The 19,045-nt window shown below is 40.7% G+C and overlaps 1 pseudogene; it reads left to right on the top strand.

Moving 5' to 3' along the window:
* Nucleotides 1–559: 559 nt before the first annotated feature.
* LOC116646026 lies at nucleotides 560–1,116 on the top strand (annotated as a pseudogene).
* Nucleotides 1,117–19,045: the final 17,929 nt, after the last annotated feature.

Below are 19,045 nucleotides of genomic sequence, written 5' to 3'. Positions count from 1 at the left end.
TAAAATAGGTTTTTCCTTTGAAATAACTGCAAAATAATGTTTTTTTTTTCATTTGAACAGAAAAGAAAAAGAAATATTGGTACATTTTATTTTTATCCCTTCCCCCTTACTTTTCTGTTTTTATTAGAATAATCTGGGCTATTAAACCTAGATTATTTTATAATTGTATGTCCTTTCAAAAATTGTTTATTAACATTCCATAACCATGTTAACAATTATTTCAACACTGAACATAAATATTACTCATCTCAAGCAGTCAGCACAATTACCTTTTTTAAAACACAATTGCTTTTTAAAAAAGATTCATTTATTTATTTGAGAGAAAGAAAGAGAGCTGGTGGGGGGTGAGGGGCAGAGAGAGGGAGAGAGAGCCCCAAGCAGACTCCCCCCTGAGCACAGAGCCCAACGTGGGACTTGATCTCACCACCCTGAGATCATGACCTGAGCCTAAATCAAGAGTTGGATGGCCAACTGACTGAGCCACCCAGGTGCCCCTCACAATTGCTTTTAAATCATATTTTCTCTCTGTTGAAATTACTTATTGTGGTACACTTTTTGGTTTGTTGGAATTTATCCTTTTTTTTGAGAATATTACTCAGACTCTCTTTCATCTGGGCTGCTGACATGCCATCCAAGCTGAGAAAGAACAGGAAATTTCAGGGCCACATGAGCCACGGCCATAGCCTCATTGGCAAGCACCAGAAGCGTTGAGGGGGCTTGGGTAATGCTGGTGGCATGCATTATCACAGGATCCACTTCCACAAATATCACCCAGGGTACTTTGGAAAAGTTGGTCTGAGGAATTGCCACTTAAATAGGAACCAGAGCTTCTGCCCAATTGTCAGCCTTGATAAACTGTGGACCTTGGTCAATGAACAGACACAGGTAAATGTTGCCAAAAACAAGACTGGAGCTGCTCATATCACTGATGTGGCATGATTGAACTACTACAAAGTTTTGGGGAAGGGAAGGCTCCTCAAACAGCCTGTCATTGTGAAGGCTAAATTGTTCAGTAGAAGAGCTGAGAAGATTAAGGGTGTGTATGTGGGGGGCCTGTGTCCTGGTAGATTGAAGCCACATGGAGGGAGGTTCATTAAATGCTCACAAGTGCTTTAAAAACAAAAGAAAGAAAATATTACTTAGAGAACTCTAAGTTCTTACATGGCTGTAAATAGCTTTCTGTTCCAGCTTAAGTAGGCTCTCAAAATTTTGTTGATGATGCTTCAGTGTCTTCTGACAATTAGCATTACAGAAAAAAAATCTGATACCAGCCTGATCTTTTACAATTATTTTATCATAGGTAACTTATTTTCCCCTTGCCTGGATGAGTTTATGATTCTCTTTCTAATCTTTGTGCTATCGTAGGTTTTGTTTTTTTTTTTCCATTTCAAAGCAAGAAACTTCTTTCATTATCTTTTCTGCTAGATGGGTCACTCTGACCTAAAGCCTGGAGTTTTTCCTCTATTCATGTTATTATTATTTTTAATTAGTGCTTATGTTACTGATCGATCTATCACAGCTGCTAACTCAGAAAAAGAACAGTGAGCCCCATATGCTGCCCTGGACAACTGTTCTGTCCTAGGGGATTCTGGCGGGGGGCTGGACAAACTGAAAGCACAGCTCCTGGCTGGGTTTGCCAACACTGTTGCCAAACAAACTCAGATAAACTCATTGCAAGAGAAGCCAGTAACTCAAGAGACAAGGGTTTGAAAAAGAGACAGGGAGACATTTATTTTGAGTGCTGGCAGCCGGGCAGGTGGCAGGCTCAAATTTTAACAACCAATCTCTCTGCCCACAAGATGGACACCTAGAATTTTATAGGGAGAAGTTCAGGGGGGAATGAGCAAGAAAGCAGGCAGAGAGTGTGTGGTCATGGGTGGGGGGTCGGTGTGTATTCAGCACAGGATCATGGGCAGAGAAGGGGACATGTGGCATGTGGCTTTCTAGGCATTCCGTTGTTATCAGGGCTTTCCTGGCCTGGCAGTTGGGAAGTTCCGGTCATTGCAAAACATCTTCATTAATGCCTAAAGAAAGTGTGGTAAGAAATAAGCACAAAGGGTTTTAGTTAGAGCCTGAGTTAAAGCCAGGTCATCTATTTCTGGTTTTAACTGTTGGAGTCTATAGTTGAGCAACAGGGCTCATGGATACATCCACGCCGATCTCAAGTAGCGTAATAATGATGTAATTCTCAAATAAGGTAATTGAGTAGAGTTTAATGAGTTACAAAGGTTTGGAAAGGGTTAAAGAAAAGCAAAGGGATGGCGAAGCACGAGGAATAAAACAGCTGAAGTTCAATGACCACTCCTGGGTCTGAAAGGGTACAGGGAAGGAGAGTTTTCCAGGATGTAGAAAGAACTGTGGGCTGCCCCTGGGTCTAGGAGAGGGCTAGGTGTAGGGTTTGTGACCTTCAGTAGAGGAGCATGGCCACTGTTAAGCAATGGGCAGCTGGAGGAGTAGATATCTGGGCCTTGTTCTTCTCCCATGTTCCTGTTTCCTGCCGGTGCCTCTCATAGACTGAACCCTTGAAGGCATCTTGATAGGTCAGCCTCATAGGACAAAAAGCAGGGTGGAAAAGACAGCAAGTGGATCTGGAGGGACAAACAGGATATTTGCCTGAAGTTCCTATTCTGTTTAACTTGCATCATCTGATTCTGTAGAAAATATAATAGAAAAACACATCCTTATATTTTTATTCATTTTATTTATAAACTTTATTTCCTCATCCTTTTATCTTTTCCTTAATTGTTAAAAGAACTGTTTATTCTTTTTCTTTTGCATTTTTCAGTCTGCTCTTTACCGTCTCTGTGTGTTTACATTCAGTAATCTTAGTTTTTATCAGAATGCAGTCTTTCCCAATGTTATATTCTTTCAGTTGTTTCCAGGTGAACTGGGAGTCCCCGAAGGTTCTTGGTCTTGTCACAGGAATGAATTGGAGGACAGACACGCAGCACAGCAGATGAGTAACACAAGTGGGAAAGTTTATTAAAGCAAAAAGTACACTTTTGAGATATGACAGCCAAGGGTGGGGAGGGGCAGAGAGAGAGAGAAAGAGAGGAAGGGACAGGGAGGGAGAGAAAGAGAGAGAGCATTCTAGGAAGAGAGCTGTGCACCCTTGGGGTTGGGTTCTGTCTTTTATTGACAGGTGTTAACAAGGGGGAAGAATATTTATTACATGGGTCAGGAAGCTGGGTTTTGTGCTTTTTCTTCCTTATTTGGTCAGAGGTTTTCTGTCATGGCATCCGCCATCTTGGGCCTGTCTGGTTTGATCCAGCTTCTTGTGAACTGCTACCAGGTGAGGTCTCTGACCTTCCCCATAGCTGGCCATGACTCCTTGTTGCTGACCTATGGGTATCCTGTTAGAGCTTGACTGTCTACTCTGACATTTCTTCCTCAAGGACTCTGGGCCCTTAAAATCTTATGGGAAAATGGGCGATGGCCCATCTTTTGTAACTACTTCATGCTGGTGTGGGATGTTCACCCTGCTGGAGGGCTCCAGAAGTCTTTGCTATCTAAGTTTCAGGAAACCTGGATGGACAGTGGGGAGTAGAAGGACGTTGTGACTCGGCCTAGTGGGTCTCAATAGTCATTTATTTGAAGGTTGTTGCAGACCCACCATCTAGAAATTTACCTGGCTGAGGTGAGAGAAAATCCATTTTTTTAGTAACTTTAGGATATGAGGTCCAAACATTAGAATAAGGCATATGGTTATTAAGGGTCCAACAAGAAGGTATAACCACGAAAGGCCTGGAAGCCAGAAGAACAAGGAGTCTCACCAGGAGGAGGAGGTAGGGGTGGGTTTATGGGGAACTATGGTCCAGTTAGTTACTGTCCCAATGACCTAGAAGCTTTCTTTAACCTCTCCAGATGAATTGATCCATACACAGCACAATGTGTTAGTCACTGTGTAGACTCCCCTAAGTTTTGTGAGAATGTAGTCAAGGGCCTCTTGCAGCCAAGTGGCTTGCTGCCTGATTTTCTCTATATGGATTCTTACTTCCCAGGAAGAGTTAATATAGATATAGCAGGTGGTGTGAGCCATCATATAGACTCTGTTTTGTTTAGCAAGCAATCAGGTAATTAATAAGAGGCACTTCCATGGAAACAAAAGAAAAACATAGGTTGATGGTTGGAGCAAATTATAAACTCAGTGCCTGATTCCTGAGTGCTGTCAGTGAGGAGATTTCTAAATGTCAAAGCATCCTCAGATGGAGTGGAGCAAGCAGTAGCAATCAGATGGGTTTTTCTGGTTTGTGATTCAAATGTCTCTGGTGATCCTTTTGAATGGCCCATAGAAGAGGCACAAAGATTGTCTATACACGAGTTTTGTGGCAATTTTTCTGAAGTTGACCTAAATTTGTCCAGCTTTAGTTTGCAGGGCTTCAGGAAAAAGGACAGTTTTAGTTTTTAATGACTTTAATTCCAGAGAATGGAAGAAAATTAGAAACCATAGTTTGGAGGGGCAGAGCCAGATATTTGAGGAAACCACAAGAATTTAGGATCTAGTCTAGTTTATAATAAATAGTATTAAAATCTAATATCTACAAAGATGTGTTATTGAAACATAATTTCTCTCTATAATCACCCTCAATTTTATCAAAAATAGCCAAATCAAGACTAATTTGTAAAACAAGTCCAGTTTAAACAAATTTGGCTGAATTATTTACATAAGGTCAGTAAGAATAGTGATTGGCCATATAAGGTTTTTAAAATTTGCTTTACTGGAACTTTTCACAAGGAATCTCTAGATTGAACTTGTCATAGCCTCTCGAGGCCAGAGCCAAGCCAAATAATTGTCATCAGAATTGCTTGCATTACCTATAGATTTGGGTGAATTCCTCTTCTTGAGGTCCCCAAAATGTCCTGAATTTCCTGCACCCTCTAGGAAGTGACATTCTTTACTCACCTGGTAGGGTGGCTGGGTACTCCATAAGCAAGATACCAGGCCAACAGTTCTAAGGGCCTCCATTGGCTCCACAAAGTCAACCTTCATTCCTTAAAGCTATCTGATCATATCTGCGTCTATGCATGTCTCTCAAATATGACATTCCAGTCAAAGCCTTGGTAATATGACCAATGTTTCCAATGGTGTCCTGTTACAGGGAGAACAGATTCTCACTGAACTTACACAAATTATATTTCCATGAAAGAAAGAATACTCACTGAGAGTTTCTGAAATTCAGGGGGTTTAGGTAGGGAGAAAAGATAAATGTTTCAATTTGTTCACAAAGGAATATTTTATCATATTTCTGTAAGTTATAGATATCTTAAGAGAAAACTTCCTTAAATCTAGAAGAGCAAACATCAGAGAACAAGCAATATTTCAAACAAAAGTCACAAAAAAACTATAATCATCTTCCTCAATTCATTTAGTCCTATCTTACTAATTCTTGTTCTGTTTGAATGCAGCTTTCCCATTAGTTCTGGAAATTCCTACTCAGCTTAGTTTTATGATCTTAAGTATATTAGAAATCTGTATTTGTCAAAAGTCCTTCCCATGAATCTCCTTGAAGACGAAACACATTTTGCAAGAGCATCAGAACAATAACTATAAATGACAAAAAAAAATCAGAAATAGACATGGTTAAAGATCTGATGAGAGTTCATTATAATGCAGCTGACAAGGAAATCTAGTTATTTCTGTGACATGGAACATTTTAATAATTAGAATGTCAAGTGATAACCTTATGCCAGAACATATTCAAACTTTAAGAATTTCATATAATTTCTAGAACAGTTATAGCATTTATCCATACCATATACAACCTAAGGCTTATCATTATTTGTTTGACAATGTTTCCCATGTAACTTAACAGACCGAATAGACAAGTGTAACTAGTCAAAAAGACTTCATTTACAAATCAAACCCCAGGAAATTTGTTAAAACCCTCAGAAAGTTTTAAAGCACGTGCCTAAATAGGATTACAGATCATTACAAATTTAATATTTATATTTAACCAAGGTGGCAATAAGCAATTCTACAGGAAGTTATATAGTTTATAGCAAAACTTAGCTCCTTTAATATTGAGAAGTTTTAACTTTCTTAAGTAATCAAAGACCTGATAAAGACAAAACATAGAAGCTTTGGTATTCTGGGCAAAGAATTAAAAAAAAAAACAAAAACCCTTTGTTTACAATTTCTTACCAAGTGCAGATGAACAATCCAAGAAAACTTATTCTCTTTAACAGAGAGAAGAGCAGAATTTCAATCATATACCAGTGTACTTTTAAAATCCACTCATTTCGGGGCGGCTGGGTGGCTCAGCAGGTTAAGCAGTCGACTCTCAGTTTCAGCTCAGATCATGATCTTAGGGTTGTGAAATCCAGCCTGAGTTTGGCTTCATGTGTGGAGCCTGCTTAAGAGTCTCTCCCTCTCCCTCTATCCCTCCCCCGATAAAAAATCCATTCATTTCAATCTTAGTTCTGACTGCACATACTTCTTTTCTTAATGTATTCTCATTCCTCATACCTTTTTTTAATCAAAAATACATCTTACTTTCCTTTCATACAGAGTTGCTTCCCTTATTTCTATCAGTCTTAATTACATTTATCAGAATTTTTTAAAAAGATTTATTTATTTATTTGAGAGAGGGGGTGGGGAGAGCGTGAGTGGGGGGAGGATCAGAGGGAGAGAATCTTTCAGGCTCAACACTGAGCGTAGAGCCCGATGGGGGGCTTGATCCCATGGCCCATGAGATCATGACCTGAGCTAAAACCAAGAGTTGGACGCTTAACTGACTGAGCCACCCAGGCACCCCTATATTTAGCAGAATTTTAACTCTTAGAGCCCTTAGTGTCCAATGAAAATTAGGTAGTAACCAATTGTGAACTGTTATATCGAATTTTTATCTGAAATCTACAAATACATTTCATGATTTCTAAAAACCTATGTTTTTCCATAGTACAGTCTTTCTTTTTTTTCCCATAGTACAATCTTTCAAGAAAGCATAAAGCATGTTTACCAATAGACCCAAGTATCCTATTTCTCTGCAATAACAGGCCCAAAGCAGACAATCTACATTCAGTAATTAATACTTTAGTATTTTATCTTCTTTGAAAAATACTTAGATATCCAATGAATTCAAGCCAGTTATCATTTAACTTAGCACAACTTCAAAGTTTCAGGTTACTGAAGGTTTTGAAAGCTATTTAAAAGTTTTACCTATAAACCTTTTTGTTTATTCATACTTGTTCTTAACAATTACCCATGAAAACTTTATGAGATAGACAAAATTAACCATCATATTAAGTCATCTTTTTGCTGACAAGTTGCAACAGAGATAACACGAGCTTATTTGACATATAGTAAACTTTGGGAGAACAAAAGTTTTATATTTAATGCTAATAACTCTAAAGACATGTTTATCTTAATGGAGCCAACACACTTAATTAGCTTTAATACAGGATATGTTGCACCTGTGTCCACCAAAAGTCAGTTTGTTCCCTGCTGTCAATTGTACTTTGGGCTCCTGTGGGGAAATCTGAAGTGGATGGTTTTGAGTCCAGGGGAATCCTGGGCCCCTTCATGCTGATTTGGGAGATGATTTAGTTTGAACCTCATAAGCAGGTAGCCCAGCAGCTTGGGGTGTTTTTTTTTCCTCCTTGGTACTGAGGGTGGAAGGGACAGGAGCCAATGACACTGGAGGTATGGAGGATGGTATAGGAGCTGGTTATACAAGCCCTGCCCATTGTGGTGCCCAAACGGGAGGGGGAGGCAGAAGAGGTGAGGTGCCTCCTACAAGGCTGGAGTCAGAGAACAGCCCAGAAGGCAGAGAAAGAGGACTCCCAGTCCTAAAGCTCCTCAGCTCCGACAAATGAACTGACCTATGTTTTCTTTCCACCAAGTGAAAATAGGCAGTCCTTGTCAGGCCAGAGAAGACAGGGAACCTCTCCAAAACAAAAGGAGTTTTGGCAGCTGCTTGAGAATATTCCTTAAAATCCCCATCCTGAGGTAGTCCAACCAGACAATTGGCTCCAAGTATCATTGGATACCATTAACCCGGGAAATGAGTGAGGGAGAAAGCCCCCCATACCACAAGAGTCAGGCAACATTCATCCAGTTCTCTCAGGATATATTCCAGATCTGACACACAAAAGCAGAAGCAAACAAAGAGGAGACAAGTGACTCGGGGAAAAACAGAGGGAGGCATGTACACAATCTTGGCAGCAACTGTTTATGAGAGACAATGGGGGTGGCACATAGAGAACAGGACAGAACATAGGTAAGGGGGCAGATTAACAGAACAAAAGTAGAAATCACTTGAAGCAGCTCAGCTCATGGTGGATTGAGGAGTAGAGGGTGAGGAGAGGGGTGTCCTCAAGCCCTCTAAAGGAGTATGGACAAATCAGGGTTTGGGTATAGGGCCATAATGGTGTGACCGTGTGGGATTTGAGAATATTTTCCAGAAGGGATCAAGTTGTAATATGATGTTATAGTTAAGACTACCATTTATTTATTTATTTTGTCAAGCATCCCTGTCACGTTGAGGCCAACAGTGTTACCAGAGAAGTGGACTTGGGAAGGAAGCATACAAGGTGTCAGGGTCAAACTGGTTCCAGTTTCTCAAGCTGCATCCTAAGGGACGGTCAGATGGGATTGAGGATTGGTTACCCATTTAGAGGAAAGATAGTGACAGTCTCCTGGGCTAGAGGTGTCCCTGCTGAACCCGAAGAGTGTCGCCTTGGATAGTCTGGACCCCAGGGACATCTCCCTGGAACCATCCAACTATCGTCCCTGGTTCAGGTAGGTGTCCCTGACCTGAAGACCTCTTCAGCCTAGCCTGCCTCCTGAAGGGGGAGCCCCTGCCCATCCTTCCTTTCAATCAACATGAGTTTCCTCCCCTGCCCTGAGATTGTATGTAACCTGGTGAACCAGTGGTTTTTGTTTCCTTTTTTAGATCCTTTAATGGGAGACGATCATAGTATCTCAAGATACACCTTAGGGGAGACTCTTTGGAGGCAGAAGTGGAATTTTCCATTGTCTTCAGGGAGAGTAAAAAGGAGCAACTAAACCTGGGTTCACATTGTTCTCAAGAGAGGGTTCCAACTCTCTCCAAAGAACCTCGATAGAAGTCCAGGGTCCTATTATCCGGAGAAGAGCTGATTCTCTCCCAGGATCTTGATAGGACCTTAATTAGGAACTCTCTCTCGGAGAGTTCTTATGGCAAGTGGACCACGGACATCCCCAGCCTGCTGTCCCTTCACTCCGTCACCACAGCAATGGCTGGCAGGCTGTGGGATGACTTGGCTGACCCTGGCATCCCACGGTTTACACCTCATCCCAATGCCTGCAGTCCCAAGAATGTCAGCCTTCCTGAAGACCCAGATAGGAATGACAAGAACAGTGTCTGATACGTAACCCTGAAGTCCTGGGGTGGATTCCTTAGGAGTGGACATTGTCATGAGTCTGAGATCGCTGAATAACTCATTCCCCTCATTCTGATAGGCCTCTCAACAGTTGGTGGCAAACAGTGGCCCCCAGGGATAGGGGTTCCTTTAATGGTCTAAATATTTCTGGTCTGGACCTGCAGAAATATTTTGATCCCTTCTACTTGGCAGTCAGTGCAGGTGGAATTAATCTCTATTTTTCAATTCTCTGAATCCCTGAATTGCTTGGGTTGAATGACATTCAATTAAGTGGTGAATAAAGCAAACACACAGGGAAAAGTCTCATTGGATGGGGTCCCTTGCTAGGAAGTGAAATGGCTTATAGCTGATTTTATGATGACCCAGGCAAACACAACAGTGGGAGTTATAGGATCTCTATGATAGGTGGCAGAACATCCTGCAGGTCTCCTTTGCCCCACCACTGGTGGAGGAGAATGTGGAAGTAGATATGAGAGGAAGCATGGGGAGGGATCAGAGCATCCCATGACCCAGGAGACATGAAACCAACCTCCAGACACAGCTCAGCATAAAGGCAAGCCTCCCCCACTCTCAAGATCATCTCTTAAAGCAAACCCACTCAGAAATTGAAGTCTTACCTTCCCCTTAAGTAGTTCTTGTCATGCCATACAGATTTTTAAAATGTTAACCAAAGTAAAGAAAAATGTCCTTGAAAATGAGATTTCTATTTCTGAGTGTGATGCTGTGATATGTTGGAGCTGAAGCCTAGCTTGTTTTTCTTTCCTAGTTTCATGTTGGCTTATTTTAACAGAGCAAGGTAACATTTGTTGTAAGATGTGCTACATAACCTAATGTTAACTGTGTGGTCTAAAGTGTTTAGCTATCAAGTGGATTCTTTAGTAAGACCAAATTTTTTTTGTCACTGAAGTGTTCTGAGTTTTTTTAAAAAAAATACTGGTTAAAACAATTTTCACCTTCTGGGATCTACTTTATTTATTTATTTATTTACAAAATATTTTATTTATTTATTTGAGAGAGAGAGATGGAGATAGTGACTGAAAGCATGAGCGGGAAGGAGAGGGAGAAGCAGGCTCTGTGCTGAGCAGGGAGCCCAATGCAGGGCTCGATGCGGGGCTCAATCCCAGGACCCTGGGATCATGACCTGAGCCGAAGACAGACGCTTAACCCACTGAGCCACCCAGGCACCCCTAGGATCTACTTTTTAAATCTTCTATCCCCTGTAGTTACCAACTGCATGTACCAGGCCTCTGGAAACTAGTATGTGAAACTGAACCAATTTGAAACAATTTGATAGGAGTAACTATCAATAGGGCTTGCTTTCCAAAGAAGAGCATTGTTGAGAGTAGCAAAATTATAAGGCTACCTAGGCGTGTTGTAAGGGTGTCCAAAAAGTAACTCAGTGAGTTTTGTGAGTAGAAATGTAGTGCTCAAGTCACATTCTGCTTTAAAAGGCTGTAACAAATACAAATGAATTAGGGAAAAAAATAAGGCAAACCTGAATGCATTTGATCTGCCCAGTGCTGACTCTGAGTCGTCCCCCTTCCAGCTGTTGTCAGATGGAGCCAATGCAAAAGAGATGAGAGGAGCGTCTGTAGTTAGAAAAGATGAGAGAAATAAGCACAACATGTTAACACAAAAGAAAAGGACCAAAAGAAATATTTCTGATGAGATACAGACAGCCTGGGAATATTGGACATTCACCTAGGGATCGGTGTAATGGATCTCTCAGTGTGGTGCTTCTGACTGTCACTTCCATGAGTGGCCATGAAGCAGTCTTGGTTTCTCCCGCTGCAAGTTCAAGACAACCAGGGGTGCTCAGAGCACTAGATGCTCAATCCTTACATGTGTGACCCCTGGCAGGCCAGAAATTAATTACCATGAAAGGGAGTTCCAGGGCACCTGGGTGGCTCAATCAGTTAAGCATCTGACTCTCCATTTCGGCTCAGGTCAAGATCTCAGGGTTCTGGGACCAGGCTCCCTGCTCAGTGGGGAGCCTGCTTGAGATTCTCTCTCTCCCTCTGCCCCTCCCCCTGCTCTCTCTCTCTGAAATAAATAAATAAATCTTTAAAAAAAGAAAAAGAAAAAGAAAGTAAGTTCCCTTTAGGACTGCTACACATCTCTAGGAATAACCTGAGACATTTCCCAAGGTCCTTAGCTGCCTAAGAACACATTTTGACAGGAAATAACAAGTGTCCCTTTATTCTTTGGAGCTGAAAATCAGTGTCTCATAAACGCTAGTAGACTATCCAGTTCCCAGGTAGATCAGAAAGAGAGAGTAGAACAAACAACAGTGACTAAGCAACTCTCCAGTGCAAGGAGGTGAGCGTTAGAGACTCACTGATGAAGAGGGTTGCCCAATCCTCTGTTACCTTTTCCCTTCGTGGTCACCAGAAAGATGTTGCCAAGTGAACTAGGGAGACCCCAGTCCCTGGGGCCTCCACCAGGCCAGACCCAAAGGAGTGTCTTAAGGTTCTTGGTCTTGTCATGAGAATGAATTCAAAGACAGACATGCAGCACAGCAGATGAGTAACACAAGCAGGAAAGTTTATTAAAGTGAAAACTACACTTTTGAGATATGAGAGCTGGTGAGATCAAAAGAGAGGGAGAGTGAGAGTGGGAGAGGGAGAGAGTGGGAGTGTGAGGGAGAAAAGGAGTGGGGGGAGAGAGAAAGAGAGAGAGAGAGCTAGCAAGCTAGCAAGCTGGGTGACCTGGGGGTTGGATTTCTATCTTTTATTAACAGTTGTTAACTAAGGGGCAGAATATTTATTACTTGGGGCAGGAAGCAGGGTTTTGTGCTTTTTCTTCCTTATTTGGTCAGGGGTTTCCTGTCATGGCACCCGCCATCTTGGGCCTGTCTGGTTTGATCCAGCTTCTTCTGGAGGACTACCAGGACAGGCCTCTGACCTTCCCCATAGCTGGCTGTGACTCCTTGTTGCTGACCTCCAGGTATCCTGTTAGAGCCTGACTAACCACCTCCTCTAGCACAATGAGTACAGATTTCCAACAAATCTTATTGAAGATGCAAATTAAACTTTTTTTTAACTTAACTTTTCTTGGTATAAAACAGTTTCACATGGATACACTTACTCTGAATCCCCAAGTGGCCTTTTTATTTTGCTCAAAGTACTTTTCAAAAGTCTAGTGGTTTTTCTTTATAGCCTCAGCTTTACAAAGGGAACTACAAGTTCTTTGAGTACTGAGATTTGAGATGGATTCTGTGTCAGAATCCAAATCTTCTAGTCCCAGAAATTGGGAAAGTGAAAGTATTTCTGTTTCTTGTAGCTATATTTTGTTAGAGGTTGAATTAAATTGTCTACATACAGTGGGGAGTGAGCTACGGAGAGAAAACCTCATGACAGGAAAGTTAATTGATTTTCCAAATGGCTTCTTTTTGGTGGCTGCCTGTGAGTCCTGATGGGTGCAGCTCAAACAGACTTTGTAGGATTTAGATTGGTTTCAGATGACCTCCTCCACAGCTTAGCTCATTCACATTGGGAACATGGTGTTCCTGGGTCAGGACAGAACTCCATTTTCCCAGGAAGAACTTCCTTCCCAGGAAGGAGCTTGGAAACTAGCATGATGGTTGATTTTATGTGTCAACTTGGCTGGGCCATGGTGTCCAGGTATTTGGTCGAACGTTATTCTGTTGTTTTCATGATGTTTTTGGATGAAATTAACATTGAATTGGTGAACTTTGAGTAAAGCAGATTGCCTTCCATAGTGTGGATAAGCCTCATCCAATCAGTTAAAGACTTTAATAGAACAAAGACTGACCTCTCCTGAGCAAGAAGGATACACACACACACACACACACACACACACACACACACAGGTCCTATTGCTTCTGTTTCTCTGGAGAACCCTGAAGAATACAATTAGTAAGAACTCAATGGAAAAGGAACTGTTTCTTCTCTGAATTATTTTGTTTTAGTTTTTATGTGTAGATTGTGGGAGCTCAACCTTCTCCTGAGAGATTCATCCATGTAAGAATCAATATAATACCATTTTTTACTTTTGTTTGCAACCAAGAGAAAACTGAGAGTGAATGCTATATTTAGCTAATCTTTCTGAGAAATATTGGTATGATTTCTTATGTACTTTGTCTTTTATCACATCTACTTTGTCTTGGAAGCCCTTTTTTATAGCTTCTTCCCAGAGGTGGGGATTTTCCTGGGTCTGTGGAGTAATAGTAATCACTTGCTTCCTTTATTTGCCAGCCAATCTTGTTGAAATATGCCATATTTATTAGTTTCCTCAATGTAAGCCAATTTGTACAATGCATTTTTGGCCTGTTACTAATATCTGTCCTTACCTCCTAATCATTATACAGATTATGCCTTATTTTTACATATTTTTGGTCATTTTAGTAGAATTTGTTGAGGAGGGGAAGTGTCTTAGTTTAGATTTCCAGAGCACAGACCAGAGACAAGGATTCAGGTACAATGAGTTTATTTGGGAAGTGACCAAGAAGGATAGTGAGGAAGTGAGTACTTGAGGCATACAACAGAGGAAGGTCAATAAAGTGTACTGTATCAGGTTGTGTATAGGTACTGTATCAGCTGCTGTAACAAAGTTCCACAAATTTAGTGGCTTAAAACAACAAAATTTATTTTCTCATCGGTCTGGAGGTCAGAAGTCCAACATGGTCTTTCTGGGATAAAATCAAGATGTTGGCAGGGCTGGGTTCTCTCCTGGAGGCTCTGGGGGCAGTCCATCTTCTGGCCTTTCCCAGTTTCTGAGGCCACCCACATTCCTTGACTCATGGCCCCCTTCCATCTTCAAAGCCAGCAAGGGCTGGTCAAGTGTTAATTACTTCGACACTGACTCTTCTTCTGCCTCTCACTTTCACTTTTGAGGAGCCTTGTGATAACATTAGGCCCACCTGGATAATCCAAAAGAATCTCCCTATTTTCAGGTCAGCAGCTTAATAACTTAAATTCCATCCCTTTGCCATGTAATATAACATATCACATATTTTAGAGATTAGAATGTGGACATCTTTTGGGGTCCATTTTTCTGCCAACCACAGGTACATAATGATTGAGTTACAACAGTGGACAATTGAGGCAACTGATTTGGGATATACTTGTGGCCTAACCTGACCAGAAACAAGAGAATGAATTCTGGGGAATGTAGTTAATCTAGCCTAATTAAGACATTACAAAGCTACCACGGTCCATTTTTGTTGACTTTGAACTCAAGTACATCTCTTTGAACCATACTTAATCTCCAAATAAAGATTATCCTACATAAAACAGAAAACATGCTACTCCTTTTCCCAGAAGAGGATAGAAAGTTTCTTTTGTGTCTTTGGGTGATAGATTCTTCTCCTTGTTGATTCATGCATCCTGTCTTATGTCATGTAACTTAAAGATGATATAAAGTTAACAATTATTAGTAGGTCCTATATTAGATGATAAGGAGATGACAGAGGAAAATAAATTAAAATATTAAATTATTAAATTATGTGTAAAAATTAAATTATTAAGTACAAATATTACAATAAAGAATAAATACTCGTAACTGCTATAGTCCTCATTTCTGCAGTGGTCATGTGGGTATAGTAGGTATTTATAACTATTCCCTTTGTCCTTAGCAAGCACCTCATTTCCTTTGGATCTTTACCTGGTGGAGTGACCCAAAATTTCATTTCTGAAGGGTTTAAGCTTTTAGGAGCCCTGCCTGAATTAAGTTGTTGTAGTTTTCCACTAACTTTAACCATAGGATGTGGGAGCACCAAGAGGCAGACATTCTTTCTCATTCCTTGTCCCCACTATACTATAGTAGTGACCCAATTTCCCCTTGGTTACCAGGATTAATCACCCCAACCAGAGTAACCGTCTTCTCTGTCTATTCATTCAGTGGCACAGGGCACTCAGATTGGCCAGACAGCGGTCTCAGCTTTCAATTTTGAGAAATCATGTTTGGGTCCCTTGGTAGGAGCATTCCTCTCTTTGGAACTAAGGCCTCTAGACCATTGGAGACTTCAATCACAGGGGTGGAAAGCAAAAATTCTGCTAGTGTATCACTTGGGGCAAGAGTGAGAGGTGCCACTCCCAATTCCACCCCTTGATTCCTGGATTTACAGAAATTGACTAAGGTAGAAACAGCATCATATATTGGATGCTGATTTAGATCTTATGGAGCCTCCTGGAGAACTTTGCTCAGCTTTGCAAGGTACTGCTACTTACCTGGTGCTGTACCTGAGTCTTCAAAAGGCCATTCTGCTATTCTATCAAGCCAGCTGCTTTAAGATGTTAAAGAACATGGTTAGACCTGTGAATTCCATGAGCCTGGGCCCCCTGCCACCCTTTACTTGCTATGAAGTGAGCTCCTTGATTGGAAACAAGGCTGTGTGCAAAACCATGGCAGTGGATAAGGCATCCTCTAAGTCTATGGATGGTAGTTTTGCTAGAAGCATTTTGTTCAGAGAAGGAAAATCCACACCCAAATGAAATGTCTATTCCAATAAGAATAAAACACTGCCCCTTCCATGATGGAAGCAGTCCAATGTAATCAACCTGCCACCAGATAGCTGGCTGATCACCCTGGTGAATGGTGTCATATTGAAGACTCTGGTTTCTGCTGCTGGTAGTTTGGGCACTCAGCAGTGGCTATAGCCAGGTCAGCCTTGGTGAGTGGAAGTCTATGTTGCTGAGTTTATGCATAAACTTGACCCCTGCCACCATGGCCACTTTGTTCAAGGACTCATTGGGCAATGGCAGGAGTACCCAGGGAAGGAATCTAAAAATACACATTTTGGCTAGTTTATTATGGTTTGCCAAAATGTTCTTGGCTTCTGAGGACAAGTCAGTATACTGTAAATCATTGTATCATTTAGGAATTACATGTGGCTGCTCATGACAATGACTTTCAATAATAGTGACTTAAAAGAACTACAAGCTTATCTTTCTCTTTTATGAAAGAAGCCTAAAAATATTCAATGCAGTAGGGATATAGTATCTTCCTCTCTTTTGCTATGGTATCCTTAACAAATGGCTTCTATCCTCAATGTTGCCTTGTGATCCAAGAAGGTGGCTAGATCTCTAATAATTTCCTCAAATTCAAGATTAAAAAGCAAGTGAGAAATACAAAAGGAATATTCACTAGCTGTCTCTTTCTCTTTCTAAGACCTTTTCCAAAATTTTCTCCCAACAACTCCATCTATATCTCGTTAGGTAGATCTTAGTCACCTGGCCAAACCTAGAAACACAATAGGCTGGGAGATATCTTTTTTCTTTTTTTTTTTTGCTAGATCTATTATCTTCCCAAGTAAAATTGGCAATTTTTAACAAAGGGAGAAAGACAGAGTGGATATTATATTAGCAACCAGCAGTCTGACATAGCACAGCCAGCTGATTTTCCATATGCCACCCTCTATTTGAGATGATGTGTGGTTCTAAGAATATGTGCTTTCATTGCTATGACAAAATTGAAGTGTATGATACAGCCTCTAGCTCCTCTATTCTAGTTACTCAATGGATACACGAATCCAGGTACACAACCTATAAGATTTCATTTGTTCATATTTTCTCAAAGGAAAAGTGATAGCAAGTAATGATATTTTTTTTTTTAGCTTTTGGTTTTATTGTGTGTGTGTATATGCCAGATTTGACGCAAAAATATCCAGATTCTTCTCATCCCCCTAGAAAGTTAATCTGCAAAAACAGAATGATAGAAACTAAATGCCAGCCATTTCAATAGATAATTCAAGGTGATAAAAGGAAAGGACACCCCAATATCACTCTGACTCAGATGATATAGAAGGTTAAGTGCTGACCCTTTCCCTGGGCATCTATACCAAGTCAGGCTGCTGTGAGGAGCCTTCGAAATTGCTAGCTCCAAATAAAGACAAATATCTGCGTTTGTTAAGGGCTTTGTTCACATTTTCCACCTCTTTTCTTCATTTATTAATAATGATAAGCAAGCTATGATGGTGATGCTTTTTAAAGATAATGATTCATTTCCTTGTAGCTTTCTTTTTCATAAAGCCCGAGCTCTGAGCAGAATCATCAAAAAACCTGCGTGGGTTGGGGGCAGTCATCAACTGAGTGTAATTCACAAGTGATCATAAAACCCATTACTACTTAAGAGTATTCACCCACAAGAAAAGGGCTCACTTGGGTGATTTCAAAGCTCTTTAAAATAACCTCCCTAATAAGAAAACTTTTCTACTTTAGGCTATTAGTCATTTCTTAGCTGGATTATGAATTAACTACATCAGGTACTTTCTGTTTAACACCTAAATGAAAAGGTTAGTGTCAGGGCACAGGGTTTTGAATGGGGTGGTGGGTGAGCACTGGATAGGGAACAGGCAGGAAGGGGGCTCAAAGGGTTTTTGCAGGAAAAAGAGAGAAGTAGAAATGATAGAGTTGGATTGGAGTCTACATTTGTAGGGCTGGGGGCATGGTAACTACTTCAGGCAGTTAAAAACAAGTGAATGTTTAGGAGATAAAAGACAAATCTTGGAGAAAAGGAAGAGACACAAGTTAAACATGGAGTTCTTCTTAATAATTGCATTAACTTGACCCCATTTTTATCCCCTCTCACCCCAGATGGTGTCTTTCAGCAAATCTCATAATCTCTATTTAAAAATATACCCAGAATATCCAACTACTTCTCCTTATTTCTATCACTATCACCCTTTTCTCCTGGATGATTCCAATAGCCTCCCCCTCGATCTGTTCGTTTCCACCATTGTTCCTCACAAAGCAAACAGAAAGGTCCTTTTAAAACAAAAGTCAGGTCATATCACTCTGTTTCAAACTCTTTGATGGCTTTCTTTTGTCTCTCAGTAGAAAATCCTAACCATGGTCTCTGAGGACTGGCCCCTGGGTCTCTCCTGATTTTATCTCCCAACTGGCTTCTTGCTGGACCTCTACAACACCAACTGCTTCAATCTTCTGGGCCTTTGCATTTATGATTCTCTCTCCCTAGAATGCTCTTCCTCTAGAAATCTTCATTCATTCACTTCCTCACTTGATTCAGATCTCTACTTATAGGTTATCTTTTTAGTGGACTTTTCCTTGAATACCTGCTCTAAAAAGGCACTAGCACCTCACCTTATAACAATCCATCCTTTGACCCTGCAATATTTCCTCCCATAGCACTTATCACAACTAGGTCTATCTGTTTGCTTACTGACTCACTGTCTACACCTCTCACTGGAAGGCTTGTTGCTTAAGAGTGGATTCTTTGTCTATTTGATTCTCTGCTACATGGAAAGCACCTAGAAAAGTGGCTGGCACACAGCAGTGGCTCGATAAATGTTTGTTGGATGACTGTATGAATTGCTTGAGACCTCAGGAAGGTTCTGGGAAATCTTAGAGAAAAAGTAGAGCTATTCTTGCTACTAATGGAGTAAATGTTCAGCATCTTCTCCAATCTGATGCTGATCGCTTTTGCTCTGACACAAGAGGTGAGGCTGCTTTCCTGAATCTCTGAGATAAATGTCTTGGTGGCACATTTAAAACATTGACCATCAAAAAATAAATAAATAAATAAATAAAATGCTGACTATTGAAGATTACTTGAAAAATACTTCCATTCAACTACCCCAAATCTTTCCTGGGACAATTATCAAATGTACTTGCTAACATTAAATTTATCTTTCTGTTAAATGTTTTGCTTTGGCTGAGATCTTTTTGAATATAAAAGGGGTCATAAATTTGTGCCAGACAAA

The sequence above is a fragment of the Phoca vitulina genome, unplaced genomic scaffold, assembly GCF_004348235.1.
Source record: "Phoca vitulina isolate PV1807 unplaced genomic scaffold, GSC_HSeal_1.0 scaffold35, whole genome shotgun sequence".
NCBI lineage: Eukaryota > Metazoa > Chordata > Mammalia > Carnivora > Phocidae > Phoca > Phoca vitulina.
This window is presented reverse-complemented; position numbering and strand designations above follow the sequence as displayed.